The 12,194-nt window shown below is 41.5% G+C and overlaps 1 long non-coding RNA gene across 1 annotated transcript; it reads left to right on the forward strand.

Annotated features, from left to right (window-relative positions):
* Nucleotides 1-90: 90 nt before the first annotated feature.
* Nucleotides 91-9,152, forward strand: LOC108299612. The gene is made up of 3 exons (XR_001823037.2): nt 91-451; nt 8,084-8,255; nt 9,037-9,152. It is a non-coding gene; the product is annotated as an uncharacterized LOC108299612 (long non-coding RNA).
* The last annotated feature ends 3,042 nt before the right edge of the window (nt 9,153-12,194 follow it).

A 12,194-nucleotide genomic window follows, 5' to 3' on the forward strand; every position in this document is an offset into this window, starting at 1 on the left:
CACGCCCAACCCCCGGCTGGGACGCATGCTCGGAATTTCCTCCCAGTTCCAGCCCTAACTTCTTTGCACAACTGACCTCTTCCAGGGCAGGCCCCGAACCCGGTACTGGGCGTCCTCCTGGTCGTGGCCAGTGAAAGCCCTGAATGAAGCTCATGCCCATTTAGGGATTGAGGTCTCTGCTGGGCTTGGGAGCACACCGCTGTCTGGGTGACAGGAGCTTCCTCTGGGAGAACCACAGTGGTTCCAAGTGATAATAAAACCTTTCCGTTTTACTAGACTCTGAGCAGCTCCTTGCTGTCACCAGTACCCTCTGCCTCTTTGAGATTTCTGATTTCTGTTCCTAAAAGTGTATTCCTCAGGATTCTGCCCCTGCTTATGCTACAGTCTCCCTGGTAGCGATTCCGTCCATTCTCAGCTTCGAGTTTATGCAGTCGTCTGTCTGTACCTCCAGGTAGGTGCTTCAGAAAATTCACATTTTTTTTTTCTAGGAGAGAGGGAATGTGAGACAAGTTGGCATGCAGCTACATGTATTAAAAATGAATCTCTTCATGGTTTCCTTTATGGCCGAATGGTATTCCATTATGTATATACATATGTTCAAATATTGTGTATCAGTTTTTAAAAAATGGATCTCTTTATAGAGTTTAGCAAGGGCAGTAAGTAACCTCTGATAACAGCTCAATTCCCCACAGGGCTGATCCCTCCCCTGGGGCTAAACAGCAAAGTTACCTTGCCACTATTATTGCCAATTCCAAGAAAGAAACAACTTGGAAGAAGCTTTTTTTTTTGGGTCTCGCTCTGTGGCCCAAACTGGAGTGCGGTGGTGCAATCAGAGTTTACTGCAGCCTTGAGCTCTTGCGCTCGAGCAATCCTTCCACCTCAGGCTCCTGAGCAGCTAGGACTAACAGGTGCACCACCACGCTTGGCTAATTGTTTTTAAGCTTTTGGTATTTCAATGCTGATAGGACCCTGTATACGTGTATACCATTTGAAGTTGCCCTGCTTTTCACTTAGCTATTCACACTGAAAGATAAAGATCTTATTGGCCTAACAGCCTACTCTTTAAAGAATTTTAATAGCTTCTCCCTGCTCTCCAGGCCTTAGAAGACAGGTTGATGAAAGCAGGATCCCATCCATCCATTCATGTGACATTTATTAAATTTCTACCATCTGTCAGACTTTGAAGAAAAGGAGGGAACAATGAAGGGATGGTAAAGCATGAGACTTAGCCTCTTCTGAACCTAGCTGCTTCTAGGAGGAACCACTTAGGAACAGCCCCTAAGGAGAGTGTGGTTTTCCTGGACTAGGAGAGGGTCTGGAAAATTCTTTTCTGAGAAAGACGATTATCTGCTTTAGCTATTTTTCATATTTTTTGTAGAGATGGATCTTGCTATGTTGCCCAGTCTGGCCTTGAAATCCTGATTTAAAGCAGTTTTACTATCTTGGCCTCCCAAAGTGCAGAGATTATAGGTGTAAGCCACTGCACCCGGCCAACAGTAACTTTTTTTTAAAAAAGGCACAAAAATGCCTGAAAGGTAAGATGTAAAAATTGTGTTAAAAGCATAAGCCTGATAAAGGACATGGGTAGGGGAATGGGTGAAATTTGAATATGGTCTGTAGGTTAGTTATTGACATTGAATCATTTCCTGATTTTAACTAATGAACTATTGTTATTTCGGAGAATGTTCTTGTTTTTGGAAATACACACAAGTATTTAGTAAAGGGGCATCACATCTGCAACTTACTTTCAAATGTTTCTGAAAAAAATTAGAATGAGTAAGGCAATGGTAAAATGTTAACATTTAGGAAATCTGCATTAAAAATATTCAGGAATTCTTTGTACTATTCTTGAAACTTTGTAAAAGTCTGAAATTATTTCTAACTAACAAAGTTTTTACAATGAGCCATACTTGGCTCATGCCTATAATCCCAGCACTTTGGGAGGCTGAGGGAGGAGGATCACCTGAAGTTAGGAGTTTGAGACCAGCCTGGCCAACATGGTGAAAGCCATCTCTACTAAAAATATAAAAATTAGCCAAGTGTGGTGGTGCATGCCTGTAGTCCCACCTACTCAGGAGGCTGAGGCAGGAGAATCACTTGAAGCCAGGAGGCAGAAGTTGCAGTGAGCTGATCTCACACTACTGTACTCTAGCCTGGGTGGCAGAGCAAAACTCCATCTCAAAAAAAAGAACCGTACTTACAAGTCAAAAATAAAATTTTTAAAAAAGTGAGCAAAGGATGTGAATAGACATTTATCCAAAGAAATTACACAAATGGCCAATAAGCACATAGAAAGATGTTCAACATAATTTGCCATCAGGGAAATACAAATTAAAATTACAATGAGATACCACTTCACATCCATTAAGATGGCTAAAATAAAACAGAAAGATTACAAATATTGGCAGGTGATATGATTTGGCTGTGTCCCCATCCAAATCTCGTCTTGAATTATAGTTTCCACAATTCCCACGTGTCATGGGAGGGACCCAGTAGGAGGTTAATTGAATCATGGAGGCAGGTCTTTCACATGCTGTTATTGTGATAGTGAATAAGTCTCATGAGATCCGATGGTTTTATAAATGAGAGTTCCCCTGCACAAGCTCTCTCTTGCCTGCCACCATGTAAGACATGCCTTTCACCTTTCACCTGCCACTATGATTATGAGGCCTACCCAGACATGTGGAACTGTGAATCCATTAATCCTCTTTTTCTTTATAAGTTACCCAGTCTTGGGTATGTCTTTATCAGCAGTGGAAAAATGGACTAATACAGTAAGTTGGTACTGAGAGTGGGGTGCTTCTGTAAAGATACCTGAAAATGTGGAAGTAACTTTGGAACTGGGTAACAGGCAGAGGTTGGAACAGTTTGGAGGGCTCAGAAGATAAGAAAATGTGGGAAAGTTTGGAACTTCCTAGAGACTTGTTGGATAGCTTTGACCAAAATATTGATAGTGATACAGACAATAAGGTCCAGGAAGAGGTGGTCTCAGATGGAGATAAGGAACTTGGGAACTGGAATAAAGGTCACTCTTGCTATGCAAAGAGACTGGCAGCATTTTGCTTCTGCCCTAGAGATCTGTGGAACTTCAAACATGAGAGAGATGATTTAGGGTGTCTGGCAGAAGAAAATTGTAAGCAGTGAAGGATTAGAGAGGAAGCAATGCGTAAAAATTCGGAAAATTTGCAGCCTGATGATGCAATAGAAAAGAAAACTTCATTTTCTAGGGAGAAATTCAAGCTCACTGCAGAAATTTGCATAAGTAACAAGGAACCAAATAAGTAACAGGAAGCCAAGACAATGAGGAAGGTGTCTCCAGGGCATGTCAGAGACCTTCACAGCATTCCCTCCCATCACAGGCCCAGAGACCTAGAAGGAAAAAATTGTTTCAAGGACTGGGCCCAGAACCCCTTGCTGTGTGCAGCCTAGGAACTTGATGCCCTCCGTCCCAGCTGCTGCAGTGATGGCTGAAAGAGGCCAAGGCACAGCTCATGCTGTGGCTTCAGAGGGTGAAAGCCCCAAGCCTTGGCAGCTTCCACATGGTGTTGAGCTTGCTGATGTGGAGAAGTCAATAATTGAGGTTTGGGAACCTCCACCATTTCAGAAGATGTATGGAAATACTTGGATGTCCAGGCAGAAGTTTGCTGCAGGGCAGGGCCCTCATGGAGAATGTCTGCTAGGTCAGTACATGAAGGAAATGTGGGTTTGAAGCCCAGACACAGAGTCCCCACTGGGGCACTACCTAGTGGAGCTGTGAGAAAAGTGTCAGGATCCTCCAGACATCGGAATGGTAGATCGAAGAACAGCTTGCACCATAATCCTGGAAAAGCCACAGACACTCAATGCCAGCCCATGAAAGCAGCCAGGAGGGAGGCTGTACCCTGCAAAGCCACAGGGGTGGGGCTGCCCAAGGCCATGGGAGCCCACCTCTTGCATCAGCATGACCTGGATGTGAGATATGGATTCAAAGGAAAAAATTTTGGAACTTTAAGGTTTAATGACTTCCCTATTGGATTTTGGACTTGCAAGGAGCCTGTGGCCCCTTTGCTTTGGCCAATTTCTCCCATTTGGAATAGCTATATTTACCCAATGCCTGTATCCCCATTTTATCTAGGAAGTAACTAACTTGCTTTTCATGTTACAGGCTCAGAGGCAGAACAGACTTGCCTTGTCTCAGATGAGGCTTTGGACTTTGGACTTTTGAGTTAATACTGAAATGAGTTAAGACTTTGGGTGACTGCTAGGAAGGCATGACTGGTTTTGAAATGTGAGAACATGAGATTTGGAGGGGCCAGGTGTGAAATGATATGGTTTGGCTGTGTCCCCACCCATATCTAATCTTGAATTCTGTCTCCCACAATACCCACATGTTGTGGGAGGGACCCTGTGAGAGGTAATTGAATCATGGGGGCAGTCTTTCCTGTGTTCTTCTTATGGTAGTGAATAAGTCTCACAAGATCTGATGGCTTTATAAATGGGAGTTTCCCTGCGCAGTCTCTCTTGCCTGCCACCAAGTAAGACATGTCTTTTGGCCAGGCATGGTGGCTCATGCCTGTAATCCCAGCACTTTGGGAGGCCAAGGCAGGCAGATCACTTGAGGTCAGGAGTTTGAGACCAGCCTGGCCAACATGGTGAAACCCTGTGTCTACTAAAAATACAAAAATTAGCTGGGCATGGTGGTGCATGCCTGTAAATCCCAGCTACTTGGGAGGCTGAGGCCAGAGAATTGCTTGAACCCAGGAGGTGGGGGTTGCAGTGAGCCAAGATTGTGCCACTGCACTCCAGCTTGGGTGACAGAGTGAGACTCCATCTGAAAAACAAACAAACAAAAAACGGCATGCCTTTTGCCTCCTAAGTAACTGGGATTACATGGGATTACAGGTGTGTGCCACCATACCCAGCTAATTTTTATATTTTTAGTAGAGACAGGGTTTCATCCTGTTGGCCAGGCTGGTCTCAAACTCCTGACCTCAAGTGATCTGCCGCCTTGGCCTCCTAAAGTGCTGGCATTACAGGCATGAGCCACTGCACCCGGTCTGGAGGCCAGAATTCTGAAATCAAGATATCAGCAGGGTTATACTCCCTCCAAGGTTTCCAGGGGGAGAATTCTTCCTCTTCCAGCTCCTGGTGGCTCCAGGCATTGCTGCCAGCAGTCCTCAATGTTCCTTGGCTTATAGCTGTGTAACTCCAAACTTTGCCGCTAACTTTACATGGCCTTCTTCTCTGTATGTCACTTGTCATTAAATTTAGGACCTGTCCTGAATCCAGGATTATCTCATCTCAAGAAACTAAATTTAATTATAGTTACAAATAAGGTCATATTTTTTCCAAATATGATCATATTCACAGGTTTCAAGTAGACATATCTTTTGAGGTTGAGGAGGGGGGATATACAACTCAACCCATTAGGATATACGATAGAGAAGCAGGGCTTTCTCATTAAGAAATTTCCTGGCCGGGCGCCGTGGCTCACGCTTGTAATCCCAGCACTTTGGGAGGCCGAGGCGGGTGGATCATGAGGTCAAGAGATCGAGACCATCCTGGTCAACATGGTGAAACCCTGTCTCTACTAAAAATACAAAAATTAGCTGGGCATGGTGGCGCACGCCTGTAGTCCCAGCTATTCAGGAGGCTGAGGCAGGAGAATTGCTTGAACCCAGGAGGCAGAGGTTGCGGTGAGCCGAGATCGCGCCATTGCACTCCAGCCTGGGTAACAAGAGCGAAACTCCGTCTCAAAAAAAAAAAAAGAAATTTCCTGGACAATTGAGCCCCAAATCTTGGCTTTTAGCCAAATTTGAAAAACTGATTTTTGAGAGATACACACAAAGGAAATGCCAAACACATTTCAATGGATACATTTATGAAGACACTGTTTCTGTGATCCCAGTCATCACCTTTATGACATGGAAGTTACTGGAGTGAGTGAGTAGTGCTTTTTGAAAAGGATGGGAACAATAAGATTTCATGTAGCTCATGGGCTTTCTGGGAAAATTTGAGTAAAGGGAAAAGGACAGGGAAGCAGAAGCACACAGAATAAAGATGTGTTTGATAAGAAAGATGGCAATGAAGTGATCCTGGTCTGGGTTAGGAAAGCAGGCTTTCGTCCCTGCAGTGGCACTCCAGCTTCAGGAGGTCAATGCTGGACAGCTCCCGCCTTTTCTTAGTAGCTTGAAAGAAAGGAAAAGATAGCCACGGTCCCTCTGCCTTCCTTTCCGCCAAGACCAAGCATTTCATCCCCCTCCCCCACCCCCGCCCCAAACTCATCTTTTCTTTATTGCTTCCTTTGTTCTGGGATTTCTCAATAATGTGTCACCTGGTGACAGCAGCTTTATGCATATTCTTTAGTTTCATTCATTCATTCATTTATGCATTCATTCAACAACTATTTATTCTATTTACTGAGTGCCTACCAAGTACCAGACTTTGAAGACACCACATGCCACATATAGGTACTAGAGATACATCAGTTTACAAAATAGGTAAAAATTCCTGTCTTCCTCAGGCTTACATTTTTGGAGAAACAGACAAATAAATAAATAAATAAATAAATAAAACCTACGGTATGTTGGATGGAGCTTTGTTTTGAATATGTCCCCCAAGGTTCATGTGTTGGAAAATTTTTTTTGAGACAGGCTCTCACTCTGTTGCCCAAGCTGGAGTGCAGTGGCATGATCTAGGTGCACTGCAGCCTCCACTTCTCAGGCTAAAGAGCTTCTCCCACCTCAGCCTCCTAAGTATCTGGAATTAAAGTTGCATGCCACCATGCTCAGCTAATTTTAAATTTTTTGTAGAGATGAGGTCTCACTATATGGCCCAGTCTGATCTCAAACTCTTGGACTCAAGCAATCCTCCCACCTGGGTCTCCCAAAGTGCTGGGATTATAGGTGTGAGCCATGGTGCCCAGCCGTCTGTTGGAAACTTATTCCTTAATGCAACAGTGTTGGGAGGTGGAGGATAATAGGCGATTAGGCCAGCAGCAGGCTCTGCGCTTGTGAATGGATTAATGCCATTGTCACATGAGTGAGTTATTATTGCAGGAGTGGGCTTGTTATAAAAGTGAGTTTGGGCTGGGCATGGTGGCTCATGACTGTAATCCCAGCACTTTGAGAAGCCAAAGCAGGTGGATTGCCTGAGCTCAGGAGTTTGAGACCTGCCTGGGAAACATGGTGAAACCCCATCTCTACTAAAAATTCAAAAAATTAGCTGGGCGTGATGGTGCATGCCTGTAGTCCCAGCTACTCTGGTGGCTGAGGCATGATAAGTGCTTGAATTTGGGAAAGCAGACATTGCAGTGAACTGAGATTGCACCACTGCACTCCAGTCTGGGTGACAGAGTGAGATTCTATCTTAAAAAAAAAGAGTTTGGCTCTCTTGCTGTCTCATTCTCACACATACTCTCTTGCCCTTCTGCCTCTGTCATGGAATGGTGCAGCACAATGGTCATTACCAGAGTCTTGTGCCATGCTCTTGGGCTTCTCAGCCTCCATATTTATGAGCCTAATAAACTTCTATTGTTTATAAATTGCCCATCTCAGGTATTCTGTTGTAGCAGCATAAAACAGACTAATATACATGATGATAAGTTTCAAAGGAAAATAAAACAAGGATGGTAATTATGGAGTGCTGAGGTGGAGAGTGCTTGCAATTTAATACTGGGTGATCAGAGAATGCCACATTGAAAGCATAGTATTTGAGAAGAGAGCAGTAGGAGGTGAGAGAGTGACCCATGCAGCTATCCAGAGGAAGACTATTTCAGGCAGAGAAAACAGCAAGCACAGAGGCTCCTAAGTGGGAGGGTGCCTGGGTGGTCTGAAGAACAGGAAAAGGGCAGGATTGCTTTAGTAGTGTTAGCAAGGCAGAGAGAATTTAGAGAGATCAGATAAGTCATGGAATGCCAGATTTGTACAGGCCTTACAGGTGGTTGTAAGACTTTTCCTTTTATTAGCAGAGAGATGGGAAAGCACTGGAGGGATCTGAGCTTAAGGGACCGGCTTAGATTCATTCCTGCTTCAGTTTTGAGAATAAACTGTAGACTCTAGGGAGGAGCAGCGAGACTATCTAGGAAGATGTTTCTGTATTACAGATGAGAAGATTCTGGAGATGTGATTCATTTGGGGATATATTTTGAAGAAGAAGGCAAAAGGATTTGCTGCTGAAGACATGGAGATGGAGCATAGAAAAAAGAGGATAATCGATGATGACCCTATGGTTTGGGGCCTTTGCAACTGGAAGGATAAAAATTGCCATTTTTTGAGGTGGGGAAGACTGCAGAAGGAGCAGGATTCTTTGAAGGAGATCAAAGTTCAGTTTTGGGGCCAAGTGCAGTGGCTCACGCCTGTAATCCCAGCACTTTGGGAGGCCAAGGCTGGCAGATTGCTTGAGGCCAGGAGTTCAAGACCAGCCTGGACAACATGGTGAAACTTCATCTCTACCAAAAAATAAAAAAAATTAGCCAGGTGCGGTGGTGTGTGCCTGTAGTCCCAGCTACTTGGGAGGCTGAGCCAGGAGAATCACTTAAACCCAGGAGGCGGAGGTTGCAGTGACCTGAGAATGCACCATCGAACTCCAGCCCGGGTGACAGAGCAAAACTCCATCTAAGTAAATAAATAAATAAAAATAAATAAATAAAATAAAGCTTTCTTTTGGATGTGTTAAGTTGAGATGTCCACTGGATATCAAAGAGGAGATGTCAGTAGACATACATATAAATTTGGAGTGAAAAGGAGGGGTCTAGACTGTTGATACAAATTTGAAAGTCTTCACCAGAGAGATAGTTTTTAAAGCCTCAAGATAGTATGAGATCACTTAGGGAGTGAGTATAGATGAACAGAAGTTGTGGAGATAAGGAGGAATCCAGAAAAAGAGACAGATATAGGGCTACCAAATGAAATAAAGGACATCTAGTTAAATTTTAAACAAATAATTTTTAGCACATAATTATCTGATGCAATATTTGGCATATGCTTACACAAAAAGTTATGTTATCTGAAATTCAGGCTTAACTGTATTTTTGTTTGTTAAATCTAGCATTCCTAGCCTGAGAACCACTGGCCATGGAGGCAGGAGGACAGTCATGAAAGTGTGGTGTCTTGGAAGTATAATACAATTTTTAAAGTACTTCAAGAAGAAATGTGTTATCAAAATTTCACAAACTCCTGGTAAGTCAAGTAAATAGAGAATTGATTTAGTAACATGGAAGTCATTGGTGACCTTCATATGTGATGTTTCTGTGAAATGGTGGGTGCAAAAGTTTGGTTGAAGTAGGTTCAAGAGAGAATAGAGGCAAGGAACAGAAGAATGCCAAGGGCAGGATGTGTCGTTTACATGAAACCTACTCACTATCCATTTTTCTGTTACTGTTGAATCTTGGTCACAGATCTACAGCTGAAGCACAGAATACTGTTGGTAGCCCCAAGGATCATTCCATGTTTCCCTGTTTACAACAGGTTTTCTCCCATATGGACCTGCTTGTTTGCGGGACACATTCTCCTCCTGTCCTGCCTGATTCTAATTTATGGAGCCTCTGTCCCTGCTTACAGTGCTGTCTGCGGAGACCCCACTCCCCAGGTTAGAAGATGCCAGTGTCAGTTACCCTCAAAATTATATGTTACCATCAAATAATGTGTTTAGCAATGCTAATAAGACAAATGAGGTGTGTCATTAAGAATTACAGCTGACATCTGAATATTCATTGCAAATACAAGTAAGCATGCTAGATGCAACTTGAAGTGAAAATAGCATTCATTATATGCTTTTTATGTGTTGACATTTTATTATACTTTATTATTGCAAGAGTGAAATTATGAGATAATTAATGATGACTATAAAAACTGTTAATTTTAAATATCAAAAATTTGCTAAGAGACTTTAAACATGGTGACTCATGCCTGGAATCCTAGTACTTTGGGAGGCTGAGGTAGGAGGATTGCCTGAGTCTAGGGGTTTGAGACCAGCCTGGGCAACATAGGGAGACCTCATATCTATGAAATAAAAAAAATTTTTTTTAATTAGCTGGGTGTGGTGGCACATGCCTGTGGTCCCAGCTACTTGGGAGGCTGACGAGGGAGGATTACTTGAGCCCAGGAGGGCTCAAGCTATGATTGCACCACTGTATTCTAGCCTGGGTGACCCAGTGAGACTCTCTCTCTCTCTTTCTCAAAAAAAGAGATTTTAAGTAAATAGGGGGAATAGACTGAACTAATATAAACCTTAAAAACGTACGTGAGATAATTCAGGAGCACATTTTTATTTCTTTTGATTCAATAAGCATTTAAATTATAAATAATAATACAGGCCAAAAAATTAGAGTTACAACTGAAAACTGCTATAAACAGAAAACTTTGTAAGGTCACTAGTATAAAATAAATATTCTGAAATCAATAGTTTCACAGCTTATTAGAAGACATAATAGAAGACTACATATAATCGGGCAAAAAAGAGAATTGCAGGTATAAATTTAACAAAAAAGGAAAATTAAAACTTTGCCAAAGAATAAAAAAGTAGATGAGACTAGAAAAGTATAAAGTGTTCTTGAATGAACATTTTATACTTAGGAAGGAAGACTCAGCATTACATTACAAAGATGTTAGTTCTCCCTAAATTAATTAAATATTTTAAATAGAATCTCAATAAAAATATCAAGTGTTTTTCTCAAATGAAACCAGCAAGAATAGATATAAACTAAATGTAATGCTGGGCACTAGATTAAATCCTGTATTGGAGGTGGGAGAAATGCTAAAAAGGGTAGCACTGGGTATTGGGTATTGGGTCAATAAGGGTATTGGGTCAAAGGGCAAAATAAAAACATGAATGGTCGAATAGATACAAGTATTGTATCAATGTAAATTCATGAGGTTGGTCATTGTGCTATGATTATGTACAAGAATATCCCTAGTTTTAGGAAATGCACACTTAGGGAACTGAGGGGTAAAGGCCATGATGTATGAAATTTATCCTTAGATGGGTCAGCAAAAAAGTTATGTATGAAAGAGGAGAAGAAGAGAAGATGAAACTATAAAACAAATATTAACAAGTGTGATCCTGGGTAAAGCATATGTGGCTATTTTTGTACTACTTTTGTGTTTGCAACAATTTGTGAATTTGAATTTATTGCAAATAAAGAGTAAAAAAGAAAAGAATGGGTAGAAAGAGTCTGAAAAGAAGAGCAATTGAAGGAGATTAGTCTGACCATAAAGATACTATTGAAATGGTATGGTTTTGGTACATGAATAGACACACAGACAAAGAAACAGAAATAAAAGTACAGAAAAGGTTGACTAGAATGGGGAAATTTAGTTTATTATAAAGGAGGCATCTCAATGTCAATAAATTGTGTTGTGATAACTGGGTATCTATCTGGAAAAGATAAAGTTGGATCCATAGCCCACACTATTCATCAAGATAAACTCCAAATGTAGCAAAGATTTTTATAGAAAAAAAAAAACCCTCAAAAGTAGTAGAAGAAAATATGGACAAATTTCTTTGTAACATTGGAGTGAGGAAGGCCTTTCTATGATTCAAAGTGCAGAACCAAATAAAAAGAGATTTATATATTTTACTACACAAAAAGATTCTGATGACACAAAAGTAGTTATAAGGCAGAGAAAAATAGGAAATGTTTTTGCATTTCATAAGACTGAAGAAGGGTTTTTTGTTTTTGTTTTTGTTTTTGTTTTTGAGACAGAGTCTCACTCTGTCACCCAGGCTGGAGTGCAGTGGCATAATCCTGGGTCACTGCAACCTCCGCCTCCCAGGTTCAAGCGATTCTCTTGCCTCAGCCTCCTGAGTAGCTGGGATTATAAATGAACACCACTATGCCTAGCTAATTTTTGTGTTTTTAGTAAAAACGGGGTCTTGAACTCCTGACCTCAAGTGATCTACCTACCTTGTAAGGTTGCTAATATAAAATAAATATTCTGAAATCAATAGTGTCATCACACCTCCCAAAGTGTCATCACACCCACCCCCTCTTTGCTTTTTAAAGATATAAGGATTTCATTGAAATCAAGACAAAAAGACAACCCAATATAAAAATAGGCAAAGGATATGAACAGATAATTCTCAGAAAAAGAAATACAAATGACTTTAAACTCATAGAAGATGCTCAATTTCACTCAAAATATGAGATCTGCAAATTAAAACAAAATTGACATGCCATTTATCATCTATGAGCTTGGTTAAAAAAATCCAAATGT

The sequence above is a fragment of the Cebus imitator genome, unplaced genomic scaffold (assembly GCF_001604975.1).
Source record: "Cebus imitator isolate Cc_AM_T3 unplaced genomic scaffold, Cebus_imitator-1.0 Scaffold23, whole genome shotgun sequence".
Taxonomy (NCBI): Eukaryota; Metazoa; Chordata; class Mammalia; order Primates; family Cebidae; genus Cebus; species Cebus imitator.